Source organism: Ostrinia nubilalis, chromosome 11, assembly GCF_963855985.1.
Source record: "Ostrinia nubilalis chromosome 11, ilOstNubi1.1, whole genome shotgun sequence".
Classification (NCBI taxonomy): Eukaryota; Metazoa; Arthropoda; class Insecta; order Lepidoptera; family Crambidae; genus Ostrinia; species Ostrinia nubilalis.
Genome location: NC_087098.1, coordinates 15,778,495 through 15,806,374, shown reverse-complemented (window position 1 = coordinate 15,806,374; position 27,880 = coordinate 15,778,495). Strand labels below are relative to the sequence as shown.

The following is a 27,880-nucleotide window of genomic DNA, read 5'->3' as shown; positions in this document are numbered from 1 at the left end:
CTAATTATAAGGATGGGTCTTATTAAAGTTGGAAATTGAGTCAATAAAATGATTAAGCGAAGAACGAGTTGGCATATGGGTGTTAAGGTCAATAGAAAGACATTCCTTTCAGACGGCGATAGTTTTATAAAATAGGTTAGATTTTCGACCTATTGTTATTTATCTAACGAAAGTATTAAGCCATGCTAGAATAAATGAGACTATTATGTTCTTAAACGAACAATCTCCACATAATAAACAGGTTTGTACCCATTTTCGTAGCGAAAAGGCTTTGCTGTCCCGACAAGGATTAGCCTTTCGGCTTACTTTCTTTCATTAACCGGCCCAGTGGCCAGATATCAATTGGGTCGGTCTAGCCAAACATGAGATTAGTTCTTGTGGAGGCGTTTTCGAGTAACTACTTTTTTTTAGTGATATACCTACGAGATTAAGCATTTTATTTTACATCAGACCGGATTCGTGAAGGTTAATGCTGACGTTTGCATAGCAATACGTATTTTTTTCACTCCAATAGGAAATTGATTAATAGAGATGCATGTCTTGCCAATGGAATAATTAGGTACATTCATAAACAAGGGACGTAACTTATTTACAAGTATTTTTTGCAATTACATAATTTTAATTGGCGCTTTTTACCGTTCCAATGACAATGTTTGTCTCTTTCTCAAAGGCTTACAAGTTTTAAATTGGTGTAAACTAGGTCTATCAAGCTTCGTTTTATATCAATTTATCTTTTCCAACCCTTTCTTATTAACTTTTAATGAAGTGTAATACCTCAATTAAGGGCGTCATCAAACAAAATAACCGGAAATTCCAGGGAGGTCGTAATTTATGTGAAGTGCTCTCGATTCCAGGCTCACCTTCATAAAATTGCATTCCGCTCGCAGGCGCGCTGGCATCCAGCCCTTTACATTGAAAAGTCCTGGATGGCTTGGCGTTATAGCCATAAATATATCCTTCATAATAGGTAACTTAGTAGTCAATACTAAGATGTGAGTTAAAGTCTTAAAGACAGCGAAAATTTCGAGCTACCACGAACACTTTCGAATCTTCCATTCATTTTCATTGCAGTTTCTCATTATTTCATTAAGTATTGGAATTTTTTTATATCGCTCTTTTGACCTGCTATATGCACCATTTTAACTATTGGGAACAATATTAACAATGCGAAAGTGCAACTTTGATTTTCTAAAATATCATTTTCACCGTCAAATCAAAGTATCTAAAAAAATTTTAAGAATAAGAGTCTCTACTATAATTCTTTGGTCAGAAGTATGTGGATGATTCTAAACGCTAAACCAATTGGAATTTACTTAGGTAATAATTTAATAGAGGTAAGGGTAATGAAAACCTTCAATGAGAATGCAAAGTAAATATTAGAAAGCCAAAACTTTCTAATCATTGATTTTGATGGGAAAAATGTTGATCATTTTTTTATGCCAGCCTAAGTATATTTCTTTTACAATTAATATTCTCTCAAAAAGTACTTAAGTGATTTCAATTTCAAATCAGCATGTCGTTAAGCTCAATTTATGTCGGAAATATACAATCGACGGCAAATCTCCCCAACTTTGGACATAAGACGATTTTTATTCAGGGGAAGTACCCCGCTGACTACCCAACTTGATCAAACTAAGTGAGAATGTTATTAAAAGTTGTCTCTTCAAGATTTTCCTTAATTAAAATTATGGCGGCAACGGGCGTTGGTTAAGTCTGTGGTGCGTGGTGCAAGTTAGAGGACGAACGCGAAGTGGGGTTAATGTCAATTTGGTCAAAGTCGATTTGTGACACTTTTGTGAGTTCCATGTGTGGTTTCGTGCCGGAAAGCGCAGCGTAGTACGTCCACCCACAAGGTGGACTGACGACCTCATAAAGGTAGCAGAAAGGCGCTGGATGCAGCAGGCCGCCACCAACTGGCCATTGTGGAAATCATTGGGGGAGGCCTATGTTCAGCAGTGAACGTCCTATGGCTGAAAATTATGATGATGATGATGATGATGATATTATTACAACTGTCTACAGCATTTTTGCGCACGGGTTATGCATAGCTATTTTTATTACTTTAATACCTAGAAATAAGAATAACAACAAAAAATTGTTCTGAATTTGCTTTTATGTGTAAAAAAATTGAAAAATTCATATTATCAATGAATGTATGAAACATGAACATAGAGATGATTTAATGTGTTGCCAAATATATTTTTTTCTTTCTTTCTTACATTCTTTCTAATTATTAAAACATACCAATAGTCCAGTAGAATTAGCTTTTAAATCGGAAATAATTCCTACAAAAGATTTTATTGTTTTAATGGCTTCATTGGTTGCCCATTAAGACTCTCCTAAGTTTTCGACTTCGACGGAGTTGTGCTTAAGTGGTGGGGGCCCCCGAAAGGGGCGTTTTTTCGGTTTTCCGGTTATACCGCGTAAAGGACTTACCCTATCAAAAAGTGGTCTTCATGACGGTTGAAGGGCACTTAATCCTGCATTGAATAAGACCAAATTCATATGTTTTGGACAAACCGTTCTCGGGCTAAAGTTCGGCAAAGTAGAAAATATACGTATAATTAATGACCCTCTCCACGTCCAATGGTTTGTTACCCACAGGCTTCCAAGTCTTGAAAAGGGCCACCTCAACCAGTGTAACCCTATCAAGGCTTACGAGCTTGATGCGCCTATCCTTGTTCGTCCCAGCCGTTCCTTAACTGCGGTTGCTGCACCTCTTCCTGGCACTCACCTGAACGACTCTGTGTTACCTACTGTGGCTGCCCCTCTTCCTTGTATCCTCCTGCATGACTACGTTGCCTAGCCGTATGCCTGGTCTAAGGTTCAACGCCAAAAATCAACAACAACAAGTTCATATTAAAACGCTGAAGAGTTTTTTGTTTGTTTGTTTGAACGCGCTAATCTTAAGAATTACTAGTTTGATTGAAATCATTATTTTTGTGTTGAATCTACACTAATATTATAAAGAGGAAAGCTTTGTTTGTTTGTTTGTTTGTTTAGTTGTAATGGATAGGCTCAAAAACTACTGGACCGATTTTAAAAATTCTTTCACCATTCGAAAGCTACATAACTCACGAGTAACATAGGCTAAATTTTATTTTGGAAAAAAATAGGGTCCCGTAAAATATTTAGGATTTTCATAGGACGTGGAAAAGCGCCATCTATCGTCATTGGTTAAAATCTTCTTGCGCCTGACAAAAATTTTTGAGGTACGTAAGGTAAGTGCCCCCTACTTCGGTATATTAAGGCTCTTACGACTTCAACAATTTATTTAAAAATAACCAAGGATGATATCAGTATGAAAGCTTTTGTATGCTAAAGTTTGGTCTTTTGACAGTAACTTAATACATAAATTATAGTTATATTGTTTAAACTTTTTTTAATATTAATTGTTCTGCGGACCTCTTGTTTGGATCCTGTTTCGTGATAAAATTTTGCTCTGTTTCTAAGTTCGTGAACTCATGTCCCCTATTTCGGGATAAAGTTTTACGCATCGAGTTAGGATATTTTAATAATGATTAAGTGTTTAATAAATTTAAAAACGATAGTATAAATTTAGAATAAAAGAATTCTGTGAAATTGACGATATTACTTACGTGAAATATTCATGAGAAATAATGTGAGTCTGTCTAGCTAGGTAGGTACGTACCTTCGTATAAAGTTTTGATTTATTATTCTAACAATATGTGAAAATATTTATATAACCATCAGAAATATAGGGGGGCCATACCCCCCCCCCCCCCCCCCCCCCTTCGTACCCATAAAATTTAGATATTTTATTTCTAACGATACGTGAAAATATTCATACTAGTCTAAATTTAAAAAATGTGGGGGGGGGGACTGAGCTGCTTCAAGTGAGGGTAGTCCCCCCCCTGAAAATAACCTCATATACGCCAATGACTCATAATAAAAATTAATTAATTTATTACTTAGGTAGGTAAGTATTAAAAACTAAAAAATATGTCGATTTCTTTGATGTTATTTGTGTCATACAAGTACCTAACACTATACATTTATATATCACGAACTTGGGAAAAAGTAACAATAATTACAGTACCTTGTTTCGTGATACTGATTATTCCAAATTCCCCAAGTAAAATTCATGGTTTTTTTTTAAATTGTGTCAATTAACTATTATCTATCCCATATAAAATACAAATAAACCGAGATAAATAAAACGAATCGAATTAAAACCAAAATTACGCTGGTAGTACTTATGCTAATTTATCTTAAAATTGGTCATTTATGTGAACTTCAAACTCGTGTCATATAAATTCTAGTGAACGAAACATATACCGAATTTAGATCATGAGAAACTTAAATAAATGTATTATTTGTTTCATAACTTACATTTCAATTATCATAAATAATTATTTAAAAACCAAGCATCAAAATATTATCCATAATATCCTTGATTCGGTAGTATCACGAAACAGGGGACACCCGAAAAATAATATGTACGCTATTTCGTGAGTCAATTAATCGCAATTTTAAAGTAATTCTACGTTTTCATATAACTTTTTTCTAAGCCAAATCAATTGTCAAGGAACACATGAAACCACTATTACAAGTTTTATGCAAATGAACGTTTCTTCGCCTTTTTATAAGCTTAAGAAGTTGGAGCGCTAACCTTACGGTGAGAGCAACATTTTCACGCCGCACGGCTGTTTTTGGCTCTCTGAGAGTTTGAAGCTTCGTATTGCTCTCATTTTTGGCGCCACGATGTTGGTACTTGGTTTTTTAGATAGCTTAAATAATAGAGATTTTATAGTAATAAAGAATTTTTATAAATAATATTCCATTTGCTTACTATTTGAGCTAGAAAAAAAACTTACGAACTTACGTACTATCACGAACTAGTAGCCGTTTACCTTAAATATTCATGAAGGCAAAGCTGTCAAACGCCATCTATCGACATCATTAGTAATAGCGCTGTTCGTAAATAATATAGAAAATTTAATAAATAAAGATATTTTATGTAATTGAACCATTCACTGTATGTACCTATTTGAATCATTCACTGTGTTTAAACGAGCAAATCAAAGTGTTAATTAGTGACTTTTTACAAACTTCCTTGCAAATTCTTACTATGTGCCGCCATCTACCGAGATGAATATTAAGGGTACGGTTCAGCGGCGGACAAATGGGATGGACGCGTGGGCGATTGAGAATTACTTCGTTTTTATTTTCTGTATGTAATTTGTAAATTTTTTTATAGGGTCTTTATTTTAATTACTTAGGTTGGTAGGTACTTACTTATTTGATTTTAATGATAATTACTATAGGTACGTATAATTTTAGTAGAAAGAAAGGTCATTGAATGACTAAGTGACTCACTCACTCATCACGAAGTCTCGGAAACTACAAGTCTCAAAAGAGTTCTCATAGGGGTTAATGGTCTATCTATTCCACTTTGATCACTTGGCTTTGATCACCAAGATGATCAAAGTGGACTCCAGTTAAATGATTTTTTTAGTGTTCTTTGATCACCTATAAATAAATCATACCTCTGATTTGTCACATACGTGTCCAATTTGTTTATTGCGGTTTTTAAAAAATATCAAAAATGTTACAAAACAAAATATTATGTAGTACAACAATGGGACATGTGACTATTCAGAGGAGGTGTGATTTGTTTGTAGATGATCAAAGGACACTAAAATAATAATTTAACTAGAGTCTACTTGGCACACCCAGGACATCGTATCCGTGGGTGATCAAAGGCACAGAACAAATTCAAAGGACACTAAATTGTCGCTGTAAGTCCACTTTGGTCAGCCAGGTGATCAAAGTGGAATACACCTCCTTTTAGAACGTAGGTAGTCAATAAGACGAAATTTTGCAAAATTCAACCCTTATGGGAGTTAAAAAGGGGGTTAGAAGTTTGTATTGCAGTCCTCGGTTTTTAAAGTAAGAGACTTGAAAGTTAAAATGTAGGTATGCTCACTATGATCTCTAGATATTGTGGAGGTGTACATATACTGTTCAGTACACTGTGATACTGTGTACACATCGGTTTGCCGACGATTGTGGTCATGCCAGAATCGTTGGAAGATCTTGGCACAATGCTCGAAGACCTTAATCGATTTTCCCAACAGGTAGGCTTAAGGATGAACATGGACAAAACGAAGCTTATGTCGAATATCCATGTTGTGCCCTACCCAGTTTCAGTTGGAAACTCAATTCTCGAGATTGTCGACAAGTAGGTATGTTTACCTCGGACAAACGATCCAGCTAGGTAGGTCCAATTTCGAGAAGAAGGTCAATCGTCGAATCCAACTCGGCTGGGCAGCGTTCGGGAAACTACTTAACATCTTTTCGTCCAAAATACCTCAATTCCTGAAGACTAGAGTGTATAACCAATGTGTGTTACCAGTGATAACTTATGGCTCGGAAACGTGGCGTCTCACTATAGGCCTTATACAGAGGCTCAGTTGCACAGCGTGCTATGGAGAGGGCTATGCTTGGTGTTTCTTTGCGAGATCGAATCAGAAATGAGGAGATCCGTAAACGAACCAAAGTCGCTGACATAGCCCGACGGATTAGCAAGCTGAAGTGGCAATTTGCAGGGCACATAGTACGCAGAACTGATGGCCGATGGCGCAGAATGGTTCTGGAATCCATTCCTCCTCCAGGCCGCGTACCGGAAAACGTAGCGTGGGACTTCCACCTACAAGGTGGACCGACGACATCGTAAAGGGAAGCGCTGGACGCAAGCCGCTTCCAATCGATCAACATGGAAAGCATTGGGGGAGGCCTATGTTCAGCAGTGGACGTCCTATGGCTGAAATGGTGGTGGTGGTGGTGGTACATATACTGGAGATAACAGGAGGGTTGGAAGTTTATATTATGAAAATCCTATGTGTTTAAAGTAAGAGAGTTGAAATTTAAAATGTATGCGCTATAGATGCTAAGAGCGGATTTTACGAAACTCCACCCCTAATGGAGTAAAACGAGGTCCACGCGTACGAAGTCGCGGGCGGCCGCTAGTAGCTCATACATTGAGAAAGGCTATAGGATATATACAATCACTCTACGACTAATAGAGGCGAAGCAGTAAAGAAAAATGTTGCAAGCACGGGAAATAGTATTTAAACTATTTTCACTCGTACGAAGTTGATTTTGTGGCGTCGAACCTTGGACCAGGCATATGGCTAAGCAATGAAATCGTACAGGAGAGTACAAGGAACAGGGGCAGCCACATTAGGTAACACAGAGTCGTTCAGGAGAGTGCCAGGAAGAGGTGCAGCAACCGCAGTTAAGGAACGGCTGGGACGAACAAGGATAAGCGAATCAAACTCGTGAGCCTTGTTAGGGTTACACTGGTTAAGGCGACCCTTTACAAGGCTTGGAAGCATGTGGGTAACAAGCCATTGGACGTGGAGAGGATCATTAATTATATGTATATTTTCTACTTTGCCGAACTTTAGCGCGAGAACGGTTTGTCCAAAACATATGAATTTGGTCTTATTCAATGCAGGATTAAGTGCCCTTTAACCGTCATGAAGACCACTTTTCGATAGGGTAAGTCCTTTACGCGGTATAACCGGAAAACCGAAAAAACGCCCCTTTCGGGGGCCCCCACCACTTAAGCACAACTCCGTCGAAGTCGAAAACTTAGGAGAGTCTTAATGGGCAACCAATGAAGCCATTAAAGCAAAAAATCTTTTGTAGGAATTATTTCCGATTTAATCAATTTTTGTGTTTAATTCTACTGGCCTACAAGCATCCATTTCAGATTCATTCTCACAAGAGAAAATTTAAAATAGAGTCCAAATATTTATTAAAAATGAAAAGTTCTAATTTAATGTCATGTTCCATACAAGATTATTCTCATAAAAATCTAACCCTATCATGCTTTCAGTTTACTGGCCTTGGTAATGTCGTCTCTCAAATCCCACTTTATTTTGATGAAAGCGTGCCCCTTGTTCTTGCGAATAAGCCCCCATAATTATCTATAAATATATCCCAATGAGAATGTGACGTGCATCTTTAGAGACATTTTACCTACTATCAGGCCTGGCTCACTCCGCGCGGTACATCACATCCGATAATTACCTACAGCGAAGCGCCCCGCCGGCGGGTATTATATCAGTCGAGTGTCACGCGCGCGCTCGTCAGGACGCTGCCGCGCTGGCGTGCGTTGTAGTATGATTATAATTCTATGATCGAAGTATTATTTAAAAATGGACATAAAGAGAAAGAAATATTGTGCGGCGTTCGGGTGTTAAAATTCGAAAAGAAATCTACCGGATTTATCTTTTTTTTTCGCTTCCCAAAGATGCTGAAAGGTATGTTGGCCATGTAGGTAATCAATAATTCTTAGGATAGTATAGGAACCTAACCTACCATGACTACTGCTCAGAATTCGTTCGTTCGTTTCAGCCAAATGACGTCCACTGCTGGACAAAGGCCTCTCCTAAGGTTTTCCATAATGAATGCATAGGTACTTACCTACATACGTACCTCATTACAAATAAGTAGATTAATTATTTTTTCACTAGACAGCAACCCTAACAGTGTAAGAAGAGTTCAGAGGCACGCGATAGAAAGAGACAAAACTTGTAGGTGAATAAAATTGTAGGTACGTAGTGCTGTGCGAGCTGAATTCCACTGTATCGCGTCGTAGCAAGACTCGCATTTATTTAAATCGTCTTGCGGAGTAATCCTTCTGTACCTGTACTATTACTTATTCTGTGCTACTATGAAGATGGAAAATTCAAATCGCTATAACTCTTTAAAAAGCAAATATTTTTGATTTGTAATCGAACTTTTTTATATAATTTTGCTTATATAATCAGAATATAATAAGTAAAATCCATGCGCAAAAAAAAATTATTTTTTGTTGACCGGTGTTATTGATGGCGTGACCCTTTATGAGTAGGTATAGTAAACTGCACCTACTAAGGCTTTTTGACAATGAATATCCAAAATCATTACTAAAAATGTGGCGAATCACTTAATTTCTATTTTTTTATACATCCTACTACAAAATTAAATTATTGTATGTTTAGTGCTAAGTGTGTACATGTTACAACAGTTATGTTATTATTATGCCATAGTTGTTTTACTTTTACAGGAAATTGATATTAGAACCGTAAGTTATGAGAAAATCGCTAAATCTCCAAACTTGATACTCCAAAAATAAAAAGCTAAGAAGTTGAAGTTATCTAAGATCTTGAACTATGATATTCAACGTAAAGAAATTTTGTATCATCATTAGCCGGAAAGTCCCAAGTTATTTTTACTTAAATAAGGAGATCGCAGTTTGTTATCCAAGCTTTTGAAACTTAAAGAGATTTAACTATAGTTCTAGCGTTTTACTCAGTCAGTACCTGAGGTAGAGGAGAGACACGGGAGGGGTGACATTGACATACATAAATTATAATTTGACACAGCATACAAATCTGACTAAAGTCTCACTGACGTTTGACGTATCAGAAACACTCTCCCGGGTCGCATCTAATACCTCAGGTTAGGGATGCTAGGGATATGTAGTTTTGGTTATGGATACGGTTACGGATATAGGAATAATATTATACCGGTTTCGGTTATGGTTACGGATATCTGTGCTTTAGAATGCGATTTGTAACCGCACACTTTACATCGAATAAAAATTAAAAGATCATCATCGAATCAAACATCGAAGAAAAATAGATGGCATTATAAAGGTAAATCAGGCTGATATGCCTTTACATGTTAATGCTATACAAAAAACAATTTAAACTGCCTACTTCCGAAACTATCCGAAACTTTTGAATCGGTTACGGTTACAGTTTCGGATATTTTTTTATTTCGGATATCCGAATGTTTCGGTTACGGTTACGGATATTCATAACATCTCTGCCTCAGGTACTGATTGAGTTAAGCGCTAAACCTATAGCTTATAATAGCAGAAGAAAACGAAATAAAACAAAAGAAATAAGACAAAGATGGGAAAATAAAATAATTATTTTTCCAAGTTCCTCAATACAAAGCATATATTGTAGCTAAATCTTGCAGGCCAAACACATCCGACTCGAATTTCTTACAGGAAAATACAAAAAATACAACTCATCTTAGAGGCAAAGTAATATGAGCGTTATCTCAGCAAATGGCCAGTTTTGACCCCAAGGTCATGCTGAACACGTGTTGGCATTGGGTCCTGAGAGACCCGTCGCCGACATTTTTCTTTGCGAAGGCGAATGATACAGCAGAAGTAGATGGAGTAGCCTCGCTCGGTACTGGGAAGAGGAAGAATTGCCCGTTCTTTGTTTTCTTCCATTACACATTTCTACATTTCTTGAGATCTTCCTTGTTACTCGATTTATGCCATTCTGGTTATTGCTGAGAGGTTTGGATTTTAAAACTCATCAAGATCGTTTGCTGGTTGCCTGAGTGTATTTGGGGTACAACCTCCAAATTAGTTTTTCTCTTATGATTTCGATCTTCCGGCTCAAAAAGTTATATTTGTGTTCATTTATTAAAGTTATTGTTCTTTTAACCATCGGGTCCTCAAACGGCATACTTTAGCATAATATCATCTTCTTGCGTAGCTCCAAAAACTTGTATAATAATTTTAACCTTACTGTCTATGTGATGTGGGCAGCATAGCAACATGAGCCTACTCGGCACACCTACGCAGTGGCTCGGGCGTGTAATGTGGACGTGGAATGTAGCTGTCATGCCGGGAAATAAGGGGAATGCATGATTTTCGTGTTTATTTGTAACGCGAACACCGACTGGAATATTCGGTATTGAAAGCGAAATATGTCTGTTTTCGTCTCAATTTGGAAAGCGGCTAAAATGACTTGCGTTTGCATTATGTTGTAACAGAAAGTAGGTATTTTGTTTTATGAACCGTGTAAATTGGTTTGCTGTCTGGCACATACGTACTTGAAGATATCCAAAATATATTTACCAACTAAAATTAATTTTCTAATAACAATTTGCATTAACAGATAAATAGACTTTCTACAAGCAATAGGTACTAATTATATGAACCTAGATTTACGAGTATATACTAATGGGGTAGGATTAAAGAGGAGTTTAATGATTCGATTATTTCGGTTCGTTAGACTATCGCAGCAGACGGATGTAAGGGTAATCCACTTAGCGTGTATGAAAATTTTACGAATTCGTTTTAGGAAAGCGTAATTTAATCCGTGTGAATTATTGATTCATTCAAACAGAATGATTTCTTTTATAAAAAAACCTATGCCCATCCACACAGAGTACGTTCTATGTCATCAAACCCAAGGTGGTTATTATTTTAAATTATACATGCATTGCTTATTCACTTAACTAACTGAAACTCAAACTGCTGTTTCGGGGACAAAATAGGCAAAGTTATTGCGATTAGGTAGTAAATTAAAGCCTGAAGTCATGGACATGAAAATTACTACATTTATAATATCATACTTTAGCCAAAGCCAAAAGTCAAAGCTTTTATCCCAGAACGCTTATACACGACCCAAATATAACTTGCACTAGCACCACTTTTAGACAGCTCATGGGCTGGTGCTGAGAATAAGTGGCGGAAGAAATGATTGAGTTTCTTTCCTTAGATAAATCTGTCATCCGTTAATTTGCCACTAAAATGCATGTGTGGAAGTGAAACAATAATAATACATAGGCTGAGTTGTACCAACAAACTTTGACCGTATCTATAACGTCCGGTGATTTTTGTAAGTTTGACAGATTTACAGTCAAAGTAAGATGGTGTAACTCTGCCTTAATATTTTTCCTAGATTAGTTATACATGTACCTACTTAATATTTTCTTCGTAATAGCAACTTGAACTAAGTTCAGCGAATACAAATGCAACGGCTATGTTAACTGTTCATAAATTCCAATGCGGAGTTAGTATGAAAAATACAGTGATGCGAGCGCGGAGGCCTCGTAAGGAGGACCCTATTTCGCGTAATTCCCAAATGGTGGATAAAGTTTAAGTGGGTCGCGGCTCTTCTGGCTTATGTATGGCTGCCCACGTGGGCAACAAATATTGCTATATTCTAACACGTGCTATGCTGTTAAGTTGTTATCTTTTTGGAAATCTTTGAATGTAGTTCTGTTTCTGTTCAAATATAAAGGAATGTTCTCTTTGACATTTTCTATCTACAGCATTAAAAGTACTTTCCCTTCAGGTGACATTACAAAATTCCAACCTGTGATTCGTATAGTAGGTACTAACTACTTTTAATCGTCGCGTTGCTAATAACTAATAATGGCTGCCACTGAAAATCAGTCTCATGGTATCTTTGTTCGTCGTGATATAAGCTAGTGAACACCATTTGGCTTCATTTACTTAGGCAATTAAGTAGTTTGAAAAGTTATAAAAGCATAAATAAAAGTAATTGTGATAACTGTTCTTTTAAATACGGGTAATAATAATACACTATGCTTGACTTACCTGCCAATTTAATATTCATGTAACTTGGTTAGTTTCACATAAATTGGGTATGGAGTGTGTACTGTGTACGTAATACGCTGTTGATTGCCCTACATTCCAGTCTTTGAAAGTTCCGGTGCACCCCAATGTTTGCGGCCAACGTAAACGCGCAAATGTATGCGAGGTATAATATACAAATTGTAAAAGTTGGTGTTCGTCGCGTAGGAATGCTATTATGCGACCGCATCATAGAATATGATGTATAAAATCAGAAGGGAATACTTCCCAATTTACTGGATGTGTTTATTCCTTTATTGGTTTAGTCGTATGAAAAGTAGATTCAGATTGATATAACCATGTGTGTATTGTAATAACTGTAAAATGTATCCCCCCTATTAATAAAAAGTTACACCATAGTTGAACAATGTTTTAAAGTGACGTTTAGTATGAAAATGGGACCTAACTGAAACAGTGTTCAACTAGGGTGTAACTTTTTATCCAGGAAAGGAGGGGTTAATAGAAAGAGGGTGATACTTAGTCTGAGTTAGAATACCTTGATTTCAAAACTAAGTCAGTGACAGTATGCTAAAAGACACAGGTCTTTGAGCATATTACCGCATTCATTCGGTCTGACACCAGTATTTTCACTTCGGTCAGCTATTACAACCCATATGATTAAAGAAAAAGGCTATATTTTAGTGCCTATGATTCAGCCCGATGTGATAACACGATCCAAGAAAGAGGCTATATTTTAATACTCATGATTCAGGCAGACGTGATAACTGAAATGTGCTTCACGTAGTGGAGCATCTGATTTCTTATTCTTTGCACGCACCTCGCCTGCACCTGCATTTTAGCTGCTTTTATTGCACCCTTTGCTGCAGCCTCAGTAATTGGCACTTTGATGACGTGTACGAAGTTAATGTTTTAGGCAACTGAAGTGCAATTTTACTATTTTGTGGAAAACTTTCAGGGAAAAGGAAGTGAAGTGGTTAATTCGATAAACGCGCTGAAAGCTTTGGGCTTGGGAAAGATGCGATGGTGTTCTTTTTTGGCGTAAATAAGACAATGGTTGTGAGATTTAGGGCGATTTCAATTTAGAGACGTTTCGTGTCGCGTTTGCAAGACCGCGCACTAATTGTTGGTAAATTGTCAATTTTATTCCGACGCAGTTGTAATACAATGTTTTACGAGTACCGTGTGCGGTCCTGCAAACGCACGACAAACGTCCGACACGAAACGTCTAAATTGAAAGCGCTTTACGGTTTGATAAATTAAGTAATTGCTTTATTTTCTATTTTGAAAAAACTCACATTTTTCTTCTGGTTCGTCTTCAGAACTAAAATAAAATACTGAAATTCCAATATTGTATATTGCTTATTGTTGATTTTATTTATTTCAAGCACTTAATTGATGTTTTTTTACATTTACTTATTTCCGTATCGCAATGCCATTGATTTGTGTTTTCAAACTAATCGGTGCTTATCTTAACAAATCTTAAGACAGAAACATGCAAGGCATATTACTTAAGTGCCATAAACATTGCATAACTTAAAAATGCATAATACTTCCAAGTAAAGCACTTTGACGATGGCTGGAAGCAATTACGACTGAAACGAAATGATTAGAAAGGAAATTAGAAAACGACTAATTAACTTTGATGTTTAGATTTTTAATAAGAACGACGTTTACTGAATTGTGATTTAAAATGAAACTAATTAGATATTCGAGGCATCTCTGAAACCTAATTAAAAGAGTAGGGGAGACTGGGGCTGGTCCTAACAAATTTTGATTTGAGCGTAATATTTTCTAAACTGCTTTAGCAAGAAACATGTTTTTTTGGTACGTGATGTCAAATTTAATGAGCTTTACGTAAAGTACAACAAAATGTATATATAATAATTACCATATCTGAGAAAAATCGAGTTTTGCCAAACAAGTCACTTGTTAGATCTTACCCCCGGTTTGGGGTTGGTTTTAACATCGCTGGGGAAAGTTTTAACAGCGGGGGTAATAAATAATTTATAGTTGGGAATGGGATTTTGGCTAAGATAAACAACAAAATAATAATCAATGTTTATTAGAAACACTAATAAAATTAAATGCGGTTCCTTACCGTTCATAAAATAAACAGAAAACTTAAATTTTATTAGTTAAATAAACTGACTCACTCAATCAGCATTACTCAAATCAAAGAACAAAAAATTATTTTTGATCATCAAATGATCATTGAAATTCGGCTCCTTGCCGTTTAAACATGTGTAATAAACTTAAAACTTACTAAATCTATCTTTATCAAATAAAATAACAAAAAAACATTCCTCTAATAAATCAACATTTTTTAGAGGAATTACATTACATTACATTACATTTTTTAGAAATACACAATTGGTATTTTTGAAGCGGCTATTGAGGATGCTCTTAATAAAACTTGTAACAGCAACAAAAAGGTCTTAGTTTGTGGAGATTTTAACGTCAATTTACTAGATAGCTCATCATCATATTCTGTAAGACTACTTTCCCTTTTTAAGTCATTTAATTTGTTTAGTCAATTTAAGGAGCCAACTAGAATTACGGAAACCACAGCTACTTGTCTAGATAATATTTTCTCTAGCTGTGTCCCTGACAAAAAAGCTGTCATACACAATCTTACGTCAGATCACTGTGGTATTAAAGTAGAATTTATTTTTAATAATTCTAATAATACAAGTAACAAAAATGCCGTATGTAGACCTGTAACCATTAGTCGTCTAGAACGTTTTAAGAATAATCTTGGAAATAAATTGCATTTAGTGCCGTACGTGCAGGGAGACCCAGATGCTCTTTACAATAACCTTTTCGAATGTATTAAAACCGAACATGACAAAGTTTTTACTGTAAAGCCATTAAAACCAAATACCAAATCTAAGTTTAGTGACTGGGCTACTAAGGGAATATACAAAAGTCGAAATACGTTATATGAGCTTTATGGCATGAAAAAGTATAATAATAGTATATCTTTTCTTGAGCATGTGAAAAAGTATTCAAAAATTTTTAAGAAAGTTTGCTTCATGGCTAAGTCTTTTTATATTCGGGACAAGATAGGAAACGCCAGTAATAAAATAAAAGAAACTTGGAATGTTATCAACCGAGAGACTGGTAAACTAAAACCAAGAGATAATGACTTTTCTCTCAAAGTTCACGATAATTTGATATCTGCAGATAAAGATGTAGCAGAAGCTTTTAACAAATTTTTTGTTAATATAGCTTCAGCAACAACTGCCAACTTAAAGTCATCTCCCTCCGAGGCTGAAGAAATATTGAAAACCCACGTGACACCCTGTGACTCGCACTTCTCTTTTAAACATATTACTCCATTAGATATCACTAAAACTTTTAATCTTTTAAATGTAAAGAGTACAACTGATATCTGGGGCATCTCTGTCAAGATAGTCAAACACATTATTGATATAATTTCCCCACAGTTAGCGATAATATTCAATAATTGCATAGAGAAGGGAATCTTCCCCGACCTCATGAAACACAGTAGACTAATGCCATTATTTAAGTCTGGTAGCAAAACCGACCCTGGCAATTATAGACCCATTTCTATCTTGCCCGCTTTGAGCAAGATTTTTGAAAAAATCATACAGGAGCAACTTATGATTCACTTTGGCTCTAATAAACTATTTCATAGTGAACAATATGGTTTTACCAAGGGTCGTTCCACCACCGATGCCGGGGTTGCACTACTTAAACATATCTTCGAGGCTTGGGAAAATTCTCAAAATGCACTAGGGGTCTTCTGTGATCTCTCAAAAGCTTTTGACTGCGTAGAACATCAAACGCTAATTCGCAAACTGCACTATTATGGGGTAAAGGACTCGGCTTTGGATTTAATACAATCCTATTTAAACTTTAGAGTTCAAAAAGTCGACATAAATGGTGTTTTGTCTTCTGGGTCACCTGTGAAAATGGGAGTTCCGCAGGGGTCCATTCTGGGTCCATTCTTGTTTCTTATATACATTAATGATCTACCATATTTTGTTAAAGACTCTTGCGAAATCGTGTTATTTGCTGATGACACATCTTTGATTTTTAATATTGATAGAAGTAAAAATAACTTTGACGATGTAAATAATGCACTAACAAGAGTTTTAAGTTGGTTCACTACAAATAATCTACAACTGAATGCAAAGAAAACAAAATGTATAAAATTCTCTTTGCCTAACGTAAAAACAGTTAGTACCCAAATAGAACTTAATAATAATGCAATCGATCTGGTAGAATCTACTGTATTTCTGGGAATTACCCTGGATTCAAAACTCCAGTGGGGCTCCCATATAGAAACTCTGGCGGGAAAGCTCAGCTCAGCGGCTTTTGCAATAAAAAGGATACGGTCATTAACCGATGTATCAACAGCTCGCTTAGTCTACTTTAGCTACTTTCATAGCCTAATGTCATATGGAATCATGCTATGGGGCAAAGCTGCAGATTTTGAAACAATATTTATTCTGCAAAAACGTGCCATAAGATACTTGTATAAAATGAAATCAAGAGCGTCCCTTAGAGAATTGTTTAAAGAAATTGGCATTCTCACGGCCGCTTCACAATACATCTTAAACTGTATTCTATTTATTCAACAAAATATTAATGAATTCAAAAAGAAAAGTGATATTCACCAAATCAATACTAGAAATAAAAATAAATTGGCTATACCCGCTTTTAGACTTAATAAAGTGTTTGCCACCTTTATGGGACAAGGTATCCATTTTTATAACAAAGTCCCTGATAAATATAAAGAGCTACCGTACAATAAATTTAAAGGTATAGTTAAAGATCACATGCTTAAAAAAGCCTATTATACAACTCGAGATTTTCTTAATGATAAGTCATCCTGGGAGTAGGATTATGGTCCTCTCATGCTCGCACTAAAAAGAATTAAAATCGTGCTATGAAAAGTAATGTATAAACTAATCTAATTTTCTAAAATGTTATAGTGTCATGCTTCTCAATCTGGACTGTTACTTAGCTTTATTATTAGTTTTTTTTTCTCTAAGAGATAACTTGGTATTGTCATTCTCACTAAAATGTCTCTGGGGTGGTGGCGTAGTGAGGCGGGTCGTTACATTCCCTCTAATATGGTCGAGTGAAGCGATGGCTGGTTCACTCGTCATGTCTGTGAACAGGCGCTGCTTTCGGGGACTGGTCAATCCAAGTTATTCCAACTTATGTATGCGAGTCATTTCTACTAGTATTTGAGTATGTAATCTGTAAGTCTAGATATTAGCACGTCACTACCTTGTTTAATATGCCACGCAATTTTGTATACCCATTCTTATAAGATACACTATACAAGAATGCATGGTAAATTCAGTGAACTGCTCCTGAATCGAATGTACCTACTACTGCTATTTCTATTTATTTATATTAACCGGCAGACAGTGGTGACTGAGTTTGTTGCGGCGCTTCTTCTCAGCACTTGCCAAATGTTGGTCTCGAAGCGCTGGTAGGGTAAAAAGATTATGAGACATGTAGAGGCTCCTTAAGAGCAAAATGACGATTTGTAAGAACTATTTATTAGTCTAAACAAATAAAGAAATTTTGACTTGACTTTGACTTGACTTGACTTGAACATACAACTTTGGTTATAAAAGTCAGTCTTACTCAATGTATGGGACAAATATTAACGCGTTAGAACCTACCCCGTGCATTTTGTTAAAACCAACCCCACGACCTCATTTTGCACAAAATTATTGTTTTTCTTTTACCGGTTATATTTTCGATTAAAACTTTGAAATTAATGAAAAATACAATAAATTCGGATTTATGCAATACCAAAGCCAATTTTCTACGATACATATTTAAAGAGTAATGCAAAAAATTAAACACGTAAAAAAGTTCATTTTCCTGTGAAATTGGAGGCGTCTGACGCAACCTGCTCCCGTGACGCTTGGCCGGCAACTGACAGGTCGAGACACGTTCGCGCTTATTCGTAGGCACAAAGTGCGTTGGAATTAGCGTGGTAAGTCGAATAGGTTCTATGTAATTACGCTGTTACTATTTACCCCTGTTAAAACCAGCCCCAGTCTCCCCTATCATAAAATGATTAGCTGTAGATGGCATGCGGTAAATAAAAATTTAACGAGAATTGTATTTATTAATTCTTCTTACACGTAAAATTATGCCAGTGGCAGACTTAATGCCAAAAAGCATTAATTAATTCTAATTAATTATGGTAAACTAAGATTTTTGTAGTACTTTTATAGTTCTTTTGCTTAGCGTGAATATTTACGGGACTATTTCCACCTCTCGTTCGCACCGCTGCAGCTCCTGTGTAGCCAGGATCTATAGCTTGACCGTCCATGAAAACCCAGCATCTATCGTGAAGACTGTGGAGATTCATCGTTCGTTCGTTTCAGCCTAATGACGTCCACTGCTGGACAAAGTCCTCCTCCAAGGCTTTCCACAATGCGCGGTCCTGCGCTGTCCGCATCCAGGCTCTTCCCGCGACCTTTACCAGATCGTCTGTCCACCTAGTAGGAGGCCGTGGTTGCCGAGAAGGAGATTCATCAATCAATTCAAAAATTATATCCCTATAACATAATATGAATATCTGTATAGTGACACAGAGAAATAATAAGACACTATAATATTTATGCATTTAACTCAGAAGTGTTTGTTCTTTTTATCACATCTTATATGCAAACGTGTTTTCTCCTCAGCCAACATTATAAGTCACTTTCCCCATAAATAACACAAGATAACCTGTAGGGTAATTCAAGTGCAATCTGTCATTTCAATCTATTCTATTTGTCATTTAGCTTGTTTAATCTGTGCTGAATAAAGTGCACAATATTTAAGCAGGATATGGTTGCACGCGGATTTTTAGAGAGTTAAATCTTTTGGCCAATAGAAAACGTCATAATAGTTATTATATGAACTGGGATTGGTCAATGACTTTTGAAATTAAAATCCGATGGCCTGAAAAAATCGGTTTTCCAACAAACGTCAGTTACGCGCAAGGAGGTTTAGCTATTTATCCATCGAAGTTAATAAGGGAGAAGACATAAGACTAATTTTATTATTTGCCTGCCGCGACCCGGTTTTTACGAACAATGACGATGACGAACGATGAACCAGTAACGAGGAGCACACTTAGCAATGCTTCCAGGTTGCGCCTCGGTATCAATTAAGTAACATTTTCCGTTAAGTTTACTTTATGGCCAACTAAAGGACTTTTGCCGTCTCCATGGACAAACTCGAAGTATGATAACTACAGTCATTGTCAAAATTTTGCACTGCCATTGCCGCTGGATACCATATATCGCTACTATATTCATAGATAATAGACTTTCAGTTAATCGTCAAAATTGACATTGTTTTTTAAATAACAACAAATGGTATGAATTTTTAAATGTGATATTTTTATAAAGGTAAGTCCCCAAAACAACATTTGATAGCCTATTTTCTTTCGTTGGCATCTAAGTTCCTGTTTTCTACATATATGTTACTACTACCTATTGGATAAGTAACTAAGAACTTTGTCGTTTATTCCATGTGAACAAAATCCCTAAAAGCCCATTTGTAATAATATTCTTACTAAACACTGCTGAAAAAGGACTAAACTTCTGAGCTATGAACGTATAATCCAGTAGCATTAAGTAGGTAGGTACGTATAGCGACGTTGGAACTTGATATAGAAGTTAGCTGTTTTATATTTTTTTTCACAGCAGAAATCTTTATCTTTGATCTTAATATCTGATCGTACGTATTGTCTTTTAAAATATTACATTTGCCTAAATAAAAATAACCGACCTGCTGCTTATGTAAATTATAATTATTTATAACCCTACTTACAATGCATAACAATCATAATTAGGTATAGGTATTATAACCCTACTTAACAATGCATAACAATCATAAGATAGTTTGGCGTATAAGTAGGTACTGTAGGTAGGTAGGTACTATCTAGGCCGAAGGTGGAAGCGATCGACCCGGAAATATTCTCAACCATCTCAACTATCATAATATGTATTTAGAACAGTCCCTCCTTACCAATGATATTATAGATAATACCATTGCTCCTTACCATCAATGCAATCGAGCAGACAAAGGACATTGATAAAAATCGCCCTAAGATTTTCAAAGACTTAATATGTACCATAATTTTATGTATATTTTATTTATTTACTTGCAAGTGTCCAAACCTATCGGACAAGTTGCAGTTCGAAAAAATATTTTAAAAGTATTTAAACGAAATCAAAGTCACCGACATATTGACAGAGCAGAGACAGAGATACGCTTTTTTAATTCGATTTAAGTAAATAATGGTATGATCGATTGGACTAGAGTCTAATCATTAGACCTTTAGACGGGCGCAGCCGCGCAGATCCGCCGCGCCCGCAGCGCTTCAGTGGATTATTGCATTTTATGTATATTTAATCACATTTATTTACCTACATTTACATATTTACTCTTTTCTTTAAGTGTAGACACTGTTTATGTATAAGTCCACTATTGCATGCCGTGGCAACCTATAATTAAGGCAGCACTTAAATACGTTGTAAATATTGATTGTCTTCCAGTGTATGTCTTGTTGGTTGTCCTATTAAATAAATAAAATAAATATTTATAGCAACACAATGTTTAAAAATAAAATTTTTCAAAAACGATCAATTTAATCGATTATGTCTATTCTAAATGGACATCCCTATTTGTTAGTCAAATTGTCATTCACTCGCATCACCTTTTCTCCACAGATTAGAGAGTATGCTTTTCTCTCTCACTCACTCTTGCTGTGTTGCTGTCTTGCTTGATCCTTCTTTGTGATTCGTTTGTGTTTTAGCTTTTATTTTCGGAACTTTATTAACTACAAACTTGGCTATTCAAACGGACTCTGATTGATTGCAATAACGACATACTCAGCCTGGGATTTACTGTTTTTGTGTGGCTCGGCCAAGGCTCGGCTGGTGGTTCTATGGTGTTAGAAAATGAGCAACTTAATTATACACAACAATGGGCAGCACCTCGATCGGTAAGTACCTACATTTTGCTCTGCAATCTTATGAATAAGTACTAGCCTTGCCAAACTTCTGAATTGCCATTCTCATGGCGGGTTGTCTTGAAATGAATGTTCCGCTATTATCTGTGGTTCAACCCTGGACAGTGTGGACAGCCAGGCCCGATTCGATTGTAAGAAACTAGTCGATGGTACAGCGCAATGGAGGCATGAGCAAAACAACAATTATGTTGACAATCCAGCTGGTTTTGGTGTAAATCTAAGGAATTATTTACTTTGACACTATCTCCCTGCACTCAATGAAAGCTTGTTTTGTTTTGTTTTTTGGAACTAAGACTACTAGATTATTATTTTTTGTAACTAAGTTTGTAACACGTCATAATTAATTATTATAACAACAATGCTTATTTACTAAAGCTGTTTAACCCTACCCTCTGACCCAAAATTCTACTAACAGCACATAATATTGAATTATCATTTTTTTTATGGTTTGCGGCTCAATTTATTCAACGCACAGGAGTATGTGTGGCATGGCATGCAATGAATCTATTTATTTTTACAGGTTACAGCTCATGATCTTATATGCACAACATGTTGGACCCAAGCCCAAGATACAACACAAATGCATCTACTTCAAATCTTAGCAGAAAATGTATGCTTTGCAGTAGAACACTAGAGCCTAGAACACGTTCACATCAGCTCATGTCCCTGAGAACTAACACTCAACATCATATTAACATCAGGAACATAATTGTGGAACGACTAACTCCATTAGAGGTAATGCACGCTAAAGTCCTTATTTAATAAAATGTTATTGGCTATACAATCAGTCTAATTCTTGTAAAGTTATTGGTTTCTGTAAATTAATACTAAAATAAAATAATTTAAATGCGGGACATTAAAAAACTGATAATTTTTTTAAACTTATTTCTAATTATTATTATTTTTAAACAGGTTACTGCAAATGACTACATCTGTGGGGCTTGTCACTCATTATTGCAAAGAGATACCACACCTACTTCACAAGACTCTCCAGATATGCCAACCGGTGCCCCGGTAGGTCACCAACAAGTTTGTGTTGGATGTGGTTGTTCATTATTGCGAACTTGAAGTCATTGTTTGGATACAGAGAATAATCAAGATATATTAAACATTGTTCGAAATTGGATACAACCCAGAGAGGTAAGAGCCCTGCCAGTTTTATAATACATAAAAATAATTATGCCGGTTTATTATAATAATAAAAAAGGTTTTTTCCGAATCAGCCTTCCCATCCTTCAACTCCTTCCATTGCTTTCAATCTGCCACTACTCTCATCCATACAGGTTATACAGGGTGGAAACGATAAGTGATCTCACTCGATTATTTCTAAACTACACAAGATATCGAAAAACTGGTTACTCATCCTGAAAGTGCTTCACGAGCTCTTTCTAACGGTATCAGTAAATAGTTACAGAATTAACTGGATCTATCCGAAAATTCAATGTTTTCAGCCTCCATACTAAATGTATGCCAGCCACACAATATTAAAAGTGTTATAGATCACTTATCGTTTCCACCCTGTATAATACAAATAGACTTATATTATTAAAATATTGCAATATTATTACTTACATAATATTAAACATAATTTTTACTATTATAAAGCCAGTTAAAAATTCCCTGAGCCAAATAAACTCAGTAAAGTTTTATTTATACTTCCTGCATAACAACAGACTACTCTTTTAAACTACCACTATTCTCACTCTCAATCCTCGTTCCTCATTCATCCCTTTCGTTTCCTCCATAGACCAATCATTCCTCATCATTCAGCGTTCAAATCATAAATTATCTTTCATCACTCATCTTACTATTCCGTTACACACAAAAGTCGTTAATCCTATATAAATATTGCTCTTCTTATTGTTGAACTGTGAATCTGATGTTTTATTTTATTTTCAGATTCGTCCTTCAGATCTTCTTTGCCATAGATACTATCAGAGAGCACGAATTACTACAGTTGGTGCTTATTTAATGAAGCTGAGGACCGGTGATTCAGATGACAGAATAGCTACATTACTTGGCATTTCAAGGAGTACTCTTACAAAATATGTAATGAAAGCACGCAGTATGATGGAGGAACATTTCGTACCAGCATATTTAGGGTTACAACATATTAGTAGAGAGGAAGTAGCCCAAAGAAACCTTTATGTTCCAGTCTCTTTTCGGGAAGCCAGGAAACGATTTACCACAAAGAAAGGCTATTGTCATCATGGATGGTACATACATACATTTATGTGCAAAAAAGTAGCAATTATGCATACCAAAAAAAAAACTTATTCCCTATACAAATATCGGAATCTCGTTAAACCATTTATGGTACTTTGTTGTGATGGCGACATCATTGATGTATTGGGCCCATATTTAATAGAAAATGTAGAACATGACCATTAATAAATAATAAGTACCTACATACGTATTTTCATTTATACCTACATAACTGCCTACTTACCCTTGGGTCGGAATAAAGATATTTTTGGATTTAAATGTAAGTAAAATATATTAACTTCTTTTTAAAAAATGTTTGGCTTTTCCGTAGGCATTCCTATTTTTCCAATACGCAAAGTTCTATTTGCTGCTATTCATACGGTTTGACAAAGGGGTTCTTTATCGATCTACGATTTAAAGTGTAATTAAGACGTCTCTCCTACATATCTATACCTACTTATAATAAATCTGTAGAGAGGTCAATTCTGTACATGAAATATAATTTTCAAAATAACTATCAGGGGGTGATACTGATGCCAAAAATGCAATCAGTAAAATTTTTGTCTGTCTGTCTGTCCGTCTGTATGTTCCTTATAGAAACAAAAACTACTCGACGGATTTTAACGAAACTTGGTACAATTATTCTTCATACTCCTGGGCAGGTTATAGTATACTTAGGAATTCTCACGGGAACAGGAATTAGCGGGAAAATCCTTTTGTATGAAAAATCAAACCGCTTAAGTTAGACGCTTTAAATTTCGCACGTAGGTACTTTAGTAAACTAATTCCCACGGGAACGGGAATTCGCATTATTATACATATAATTCTTGACAATAAATAGTTTTATTAGCAACTAGCGGCCGCCCGCGACTTCGTACGCGTGGATCCCGTTTTACCCCCTTCATCTATCTTACGCGGTTTAGATTTTTTCGTTCAAATGTTTTTTCCCGTTCACGTGGGAATTTTGCAATATCCTGTTGTAACTAAGCTTTAAGTTTATTAAGATACCTACATGTCAAATTTCAATCGTCTAACTAAAGCGGTTTAGATTTTTCATACAAAGGGATTTTCCCACGAATTCCAGTTCCCGTGGGAATTAGTTTACTAAAGTACCTACGTGCGAAATTTAAAGCGTCTAACTTAAGCGGTTTAGATTTTTCATACAAAAGGATTTTCCCGCTAATTCCTGTTCCCGTGGGAATTCCTAAGTATACTATAACCTGCCCAGGAGTATGAAGAATAATTGTACCAAGTTTCGTTAAAATCCGTCGAGTAGTTTTTGTTTCTATAAGGAACATACAGACAGACAGACAGACAAAAATTTTACTGATTGCATTTTTGGCATCAGTATCACCCCCTGATAGTTATTTTGAAAATATATTTCATGTACAGAGTTGACCTCTCTACAGATTTATTATAAGTAGGTACCTATAGAAGATAGAAAATGGAAATGTACTTCTGTTATGCTAATAACCTCAAAATCTGAAGCATTTTTCCTATTGTAACGAATCTCCCGCTTATCCGTGCTTTAAGTATCTACACTAATATTATAAAGAGGAAAACTTTGTTTGTTTGGTTGTAATGAATAGACTCAAAAACTATTGGACCGTTTTTATTAAATTCTTTCACCATTCGAAAGCTACATTATCCACGAGTAACAGGCTAAATTTTATTTTGGAAAATAATAGGGTTCCGTAAAATATGTAGGTACCTAATGTAGGCCACGCGCGCGAAGCCGCGAGCGAAAAGCTAGTGGAGTATAAGGTGACAATCGTTAAGTAATTTCACATATAAAAATCATTATTTCATTGCTTGGGGGTCTTGGGGCGAACGATGTATGGACGCAGAACAATATCCTTTATTTTCAAATTTAAGCAAAAAGCATTCTGTGGTTATAAAATACCTATGCTTATTTGCACCTAGTTTATCAATCACCATGTTAATTCCATGCTTTCTATCCAGTCGACTGCTCTAACGACAAGGGTGGGCAGTCGTTGAGATGACAGCGCGAAAATCGTCGGCATCCACTAATTATGACCCTTATGTACCACTATATTGACAAAGTTCTCCGTCTTCGTACGCGATATTGGAAATTTGGCATCTACCATCGGCTGATCTGACATTAGGCGTAGTCTGGCTTTGATATTCAATTTTCAACTGTATTACCTTGACAATCAGTTCAAAATTGATTACTAGAAAATTATTTGACAGACGATTTCTACTCTCGACAAATGCATTTGAATTAGCCCACTGTAACGCTGGAGATATTTAAGAGGAACCTGCCAGTCGGGCGAGCTGTCAGCTCATGAATCCTAAATAAAAACAAATTATGAACGTTGACTTTGGATATTAAGGGCTCAAGGACACAAAATATTATATGTGTTGGAAGAAAAAATACAAAGTAAAATTCCATTGGTTGAAATTCTAATTAAGATATTATTAATACTTTCTTAAATAACATAATTATTGTCTAAATATACCTAATATTTTCTTAAATAGCGTCTTGTCTAAATACGAATTTACACATTTTGTGACATACTAGGGGCATATTTTTCTGTACATTTTGAATTTGTGTACAATTCCAATTAACGGCCAATATAACAAAGTGATTTTTAAATCCGTAATGCCTACCTTAAAATAGAACTAACGTCAGAGTTTTCGATATCAAGAACACGGAAGATAGGAAAATACTGTTTCACAAAAGATTGAATACTCTGTACGGCTAGCACGAAAAACTTTCGAGTTCAAATCGTTCGCGTACTCGAATCGCCATTAAAAGATTTAGTAAGAAAACTACAACAGCGCCCTTGTGAACGTGTCGTAAAGTGAATTAAGGCCGGGTTCCCACTATGCCGGACCGGCAGATCTCCCGGTCCGGTAAAATCGCCGGAAGGCCTAGCGGCGGTACAAATTGTATGAAGCTGTTCACATTATCCCGGATCCGGCTTTTTCGCCGAGCCCGGCATTTTTACGAGCGTTTTGTCGCTACAAAATGCCGGCAAAATCACCGGACCGGAGTAATGTGAACGAGTTGCGGCCCACCTCGCCGCGCCCGTGCTTCCCGCCCCGCCCCGCCCGTGCTCCCCGTACTTCATTCGGCTCGGATTTCGGATCCGGTGATCCGGTGTAATGTAAACACCCTTGTCCGGTGTCCGGTTTCCGGCAGAAATGCCGGTCTGGCATAGTGGGAACCCGGTCTTAGTATGAGATGTGGTTGCACGAAACTTATTTTGAGAATCAAAATTGTCACGTTATAGTTTAATTTGAAGATTGAGTATCGAATTTTATCGAGTACGCAAACGATTCGAAGACGAAAGTTGTTCATGCTAGAGGTACTGTAGTCTCGTAGCACTGCTACAATGAACCGTAGCACTGCAGCTAGTTCGTAGATACTTTTAATTGCATTCCGTTCCTGCGTTGTTGTATAGATACTCGTACGTGAAAGCTCTTCAAAGTCAAAAAGTCAAAATTTCTTTATTTGTTTGGACTAATAAATAGTTCTTACAAATCGTCATTTTGCTCTTAAGGAGCCTCTACATGTCTCATAATCTTTTTACCCTACCAGCGCTTCGAGACCAACATTTGGCAAGTGCTGAGAAGAAGCGCCGCAACAAACTCAGTCACCACTGTCTGCCGGTTAATATAAATAAATAGAAATAGTAGTAGTAGGTACATTCGATTCAGGAGCAGTTCACTGAATTTACCATGCATTCTTGTATGGTGTATCTTATAAGAATGGGTATACAAGATTGCGTGGTATATTAAACAAGGTAGTGACGTGCTAATATCTAGACTTACATATTAAGATACTAGTAGAAATGACTCGCATACATTAATTTGAATAACTTGGATTGACCAGTCCCCGAAAGCAGCGCCTGTTCACAGACATGACGAGTGAACCAGCCATCGCTTCACTCGACCATATTAGAGGGAATGTAACGACCCGCCTCACTACGCCACCACCCCAGAGACATTTTAGTGAGAATGACAATTCCAAGTTATCTCTTTAAAATAAAAAACTAATAATAAAGCTAAGTAACAGTCCAGATTGAGAAGCATGACACTATAACATTTGAGAAATTATTATGAGTTTATACATTACTTTTCATTTTAATTCTTTTTAGTGCGAGCATGAGAGGACCATAATCCTACTCCCAGGATGACTTATCATTAAGAAAATCTCGAGTTGTATAATAGGCTTTTTTAAGCATGTGATCTTTAACTATATCTTTAAATTTATTATACGGTAGCTCTTTATA

General features: G+C 36.2%; 1 long non-coding RNA gene across 1 annotated transcript; it reads left to right on the top strand.

Annotated features, from left to right (window-relative positions):
* The first annotated feature begins 21,151 nt into the window (after positions 1-21,151).
* On the top strand, positions 21,152-22,542 carry LOC135075926 (uncharacterized). The gene is made up of 3 exons (XR_010258159.1): positions 21,152-21,389; positions 21,937-22,151; positions 22,329-22,542. It is a non-coding gene; the product is annotated as an uncharacterized LOC135075926 (long non-coding RNA).
* Positions 22,543-27,880: the final 5,338 nt, after the last annotated feature.